At 41.9% G+C, this 4,770-nt stretch overlaps 1 pseudogene; it reads left to right on the top strand.

The window, feature by feature from the left end:
• Positions 1–650: 650 nt before the first annotated feature.
• Positions 651–3,756, top strand: LOC121030349 (40S ribosomal protein SA-like; annotated as a pseudogene).
• Positions 3,757–4,770: the final 1,014 nt, after the last annotated feature.

Below are 4,770 nucleotides of genomic sequence, written 5' to 3'. Positions count from 1 at the left end.
CAGGGGAGGGGCAGAGAGAGAGGGAGACACAGAATCGGAAACAGGCTCCAGGCTCCGAGCCATCAGCCCAGAGCCTGATGTGGGGCTCGAACTCCCGGACCACGAGATCGTGACCTGAGCTGAAGTCGGACGCTTAACCGACTGCGCCACCCAGGCGCCCCTATACACAGTTTTTATTTGTCAGTTATACCTCAGTAAAGCTGGGTGGGGAGGAATCTACGTGCATCCCAAGCAAATGAAAGAATCAGTAAGTAAGATAGAACATACTCTGATTACATCTTGTTTTCTCTGGGAAAGTGAACTAGCTATGGCACAATTCCCTTTGATAGAGATTGTTCCAAAGTTTTTTTTGAAAAATTGGCTTTCAATGTTATGTATCAGTAATGTCTATTCAACAGTGAAAAATCACCCAAATTATGTCAGCCATCTGGATTTTTTCCACTTTAATCCCCAAATAATACACTGTGAAACACAATAAAGGCATGACTGCTGTCTATCTCAGTATTACACAATAGGTATTGCTTGATTCACAGTTTATAAAAGTACACCTCTTGAGAAACATTAGGAACATAAAAGATAAAGCACAGCATCTTTGAGGATACTTTTTTCTGCTCTGAGTAAAATCTTTATAACCTTGAAAATGGGCTAAGATGGGCTATACTTGTGCAGAATTATTGCTTCCTAATTTTATAAATTTCCAATTTTCTGTGTACACAGGTGAGTAATTCTACTATTTTTATTTTTTTATGTTTATTAATTTATTTTGAAGAGAGAGCTTCAGTAGGAGAGGGGCAGAGAGAGAGAGAGGGAGAGAAAGAATCTCAAGCAGGCTTCATGCTGTTAGCACAGAGCGAGACATGGGGCTTAATCTCATAAACCACCAGGTGAGACCATGACCTGAGCCAAAAGCCAGAGTCATCTACTTACCTGACTGAGCCACCCCAGGCACCCCGATTCTACTATTTTTAATTTCATCCAAATAAAGGAGACAAAATATATATTTTCTTGTTGCCATGTAACTTTTGGTTAGTACAAATAAGGAGAATGCTCTGCATTGTTTAAACACAAGGACATAGCAAACAAATATTAGGCTGTCTTTGTGTGCAAGGCTGTAGGCTAGGAGCTTGGAATCATCTCAGACATATTGCTGCCATTTGCCATAATTTCAATAAATAACCACAGTGTAATGGTTAATATAAAAATCTCCGAAGATGCAAGGTACAAATATTAGTGTTTCCAATTATTAACTAAATAATAAAAGATGAATTATTTTCTTGTTCTTCTGGTTATTTTTCTCTAAAATTAAGATAATAATCGCACCTACATCACAGCTATAAGCACAAGCTGAGTTTTACACGTAGAGCATCAGAACAGTATCTGAGAAGTAAATAAGTTCTCAGTAAAAGAGAAAAAAAACACTTAATTAGATACAAGAGTGTACAAGAGTGTAGCTGCTTCAAGAACTGTTAGAATACACAGTAATTTCCTGCCAAGAGTAACTAATATTTTCCTACATAGACAAAGCTTAATAAAATTGAATCTGGGTTCCAATAGTCATATCTGGTTTTCAAGATATCATATCAACTTGTAGAGAAATTGTTTTCCACCTTTGAGAACCACACTTTCGATTTCTCTTATTCTTTTTGTAGTTATTGAATAAGCTACAGACAATGTTTTGTTTTTATAGTAGGAAAAAGCACATAAAATTATTCCTAGTGACCTGTTTATTATTTCATCATACAAGAATGTCTGGATGTGGCAATACATCTGAATGTTTGTGCCCCTCCCTCAACCAAATTCAAATGTTGGAACCCTAATCCTAATGTGGTAGTTTCTGGAAATGGGGCCTTTGGAAGGTAATTAGGTCATAAGGGTAGACTTTCATAAACGGGATTAGTGTCCTTATAAAAAGAGGCCCAAAGAACTAGCTCACTCTCTTGTCAAGTGAAGATATAAAAAGTATCAGTTTGCGGGGCGCCTGGGTGGCGCAGTCGGTTAAGCGTCCGACTTCAGCCAGGTCACGATCTCGCGGTCCGTGAGTTCGAGCCCCGCGTCGGGCTCTGGGCTGATGGCTCAGAGCCTGGACCCTGTTTCTGATTCTGTGTCTCCCTCTCTCTCTGCCCCTCCCCCGTTCATGCTCTGTCTCTCTCTGTCCCAAAAAAATAAATAAACGTTAAAAAAAAATTTTTTTTTAAAAAAAGTATCAGTTTGCAACCCAGAAGAGGGTCCTGACCATATAATTCAACCATGCTGGCCCCCTGATGTTGAATTTCCAGCCTCCAGAATGGTAAGAAATAAATTCCTGCTATTTATAAGGCACCTAGTCTCTAGTATTTTGTTATAGCAGCGAGAATAAAGATGGATCATAACTAAATTTTGAAGATGTTTGGAATTGACAGACAACATTTACTGGGAGATGGAGACTTGGGGTCATCTCAAAGAGATTGCCATTCATCATTGAGTAGCCACAACAGAGATTTATAAAGGGTTTCCGTGACTATATAGCATTTCTCCCACAGCAAAGTAAAACACCTCAGACATAGAAATCAATGTTTTCAAGCATAAACTATAAATAAAAGGTAAAAAGAATATTCAAACCTGTAAGTGCTGGTTTTTCTAGAGCTGCCTCTCAGTTTCCTCCCTGAAAATTTATTTACCCTTTTGAGCAACTTCAGAGGTCACCATGTTATAAAAATAATGAGGGACTCCTGGGTGGCTCAGTCGGTTAAGCATCCAACTTGCACTCTGTACTCGGGTCATGTTCTCAAGGTGTGTGGGTTTGAGCCCCACTTTGGGCTCTGTGCTGACAGTGCAGAGCCTGCTTGGGATTCTCTCTCTCTCTGCCCCTCCCTGACTTCTGCTCCCCACCCCTCTCTCTCAAAATAAATAAATAAATTTTAAAAATTATAAATGAAATAGACACTATTACCCATATTTTTAACCTCCTTATCTGTATTATTTTTTGTTACAAGCCACATCTAACATTAAAAGGGCGTATAAATACAATCTTCTTCAGTTCCAGAGAAGCAGTTAATATTGATGAACAATATTAATAACTCTCACAACCAATCCTCTCAAGATAAATGCCACCAAGCCTTTCCACATTACACAGAGAGGCATCCATACAGGTGTTATTCTGGATTCCTATAACTTCACAGAAAACTTTCACAGCGTCCAGAGCCCTTGATGTCCTGCAAATAAAGGAGCAGGATGCCCTCAAATTCCTTTCATCAGGAACCCATTTGGGTGGCACAAACCTTGACTTCCAAACGAAACCATCATCTACAAAAGGAAAAGTAACAGCATTACCTCATAAATCTCAAGAGGACCTGGGAGAAGCTTCTGCTGGCGGCTCGCGTTGAAAACCTGGCTGCCCTCAGTATCATACCCTCCAGGAGCACTGGCCAGCCTGCTCTGGTGAAGTCTGCGGCTGTCCCTGGAGCCACTCCTGTCGGTGGCCACCTGGCCTCGGAACCTTCTCTAACCAGACGGAGGCAGCCTCCAGGGAGCGGGAAGCCAGACTTCCGCCGTTATTGATCCCAGGGCTGACCCCCAGTCTCTGGAGAGGTGTCTTATCTTAACCCACCTCTGCCAGGTCTGCGCCGCGTGGCCACTGCCACCCCAGAGCAGCCACGAGGGAGCTGGCTCCGTGGGTGTGACGCGGGTGGCGCCGGGGAGGAAGTTCTGTGCGCCCACGGCCCCATCTCCCTGAGCCGCCCCGCCACGGAGGGTCACGCCTGGTCTCCACGGCACTGAGATCCCACAGAGACTGAAAGGGAAGAGCAGGACGCTGCTGTGAACCAGGAGGAACCTCAGGTGGACCGGCCGCTCCAGCTCCCAACAGGCCGCCTCTCGGCACGTGCTGGTGGACTGGCGCGAGGTGCGGGCGCCCTCCGAGCCTGCTGGGGGCTCCCTCCTGAAGCCGGAGCGGGAGCCCGCCCCCAGGACCCGCTGCAGCCCCGGGGACCCCGCGCCGGGTGGGCAGGGACCACCACGGGGTCGCAGGCGCTTCTACACACTCGCGGACAGAACGTGGCAACAAGGTCAGCAGAAAATAAAGTCCCATAACAGACACGGCTTTAGATATCTATGCAAACATATTTGAAAACCTAAATTAAAAGTCTAATTTCGTAACTGACTAGTCAGAGAAAGGAAAATATATGACTTCACTCGTATGAGGACTTTAAAATACAAAACAGATGAACATAAGGGAAGTGAAGTAAAAATAATATAAAAACAGGGATGCGGGCAAAAACGTGAGAGAGACTTAAATATGCAGAACAGAGGGTTGCTGGAGGGGTTGTGGGAGGGGGGATGGGCTAAATGCATAAGGGACATTAAGGAATCTACTCCTGAAATCATCATATGCTAACTAAGTTGGATGTAAATCACAAAAAATAAATTAAATAATTTAAAAAATAGGTATATATAAAAGTCTAATTTCCTAGATAAATACAGAATTTTACCAAAAAATCTATAATTAAATTAGCCATTCCTTTATTCTTTTAAGGAATTACAGTTTGCTTGATGAAATTCTATGGAATTATTTAAAAAGATGACTAAAAAGATGACAAATTATATGGAATATGCTTGTAATATGCTACTTTAGAATTTTAGAATTTTTTTATTCCTTTCCTCTGAAAATAAAAAAATATATATATAAATGAAAAGCGCCTCCCCTAAAGTGCCATAATTTCAATGTAACTTTTCTGTGTAATATAATCTCTCTCCTGGTAATTAAAAATATAAAATATAAATATAAAATATAGT

This window comes from Herpailurus yagouaroundi, unplaced genomic scaffold, assembly GCF_014898765.1.
Source record: "Herpailurus yagouaroundi ecotype Mexico unplaced genomic scaffold, PumYag 140, whole genome shotgun sequence".
Taxonomy (NCBI): domain Eukaryota; kingdom Metazoa; phylum Chordata; class Mammalia; order Carnivora; family Felidae; genus Herpailurus; species Herpailurus yagouaroundi.
Note: the sequence above shows the minus strand (reverse complement) of the source record. Positions and strands in the feature narration are given on the sequence as shown.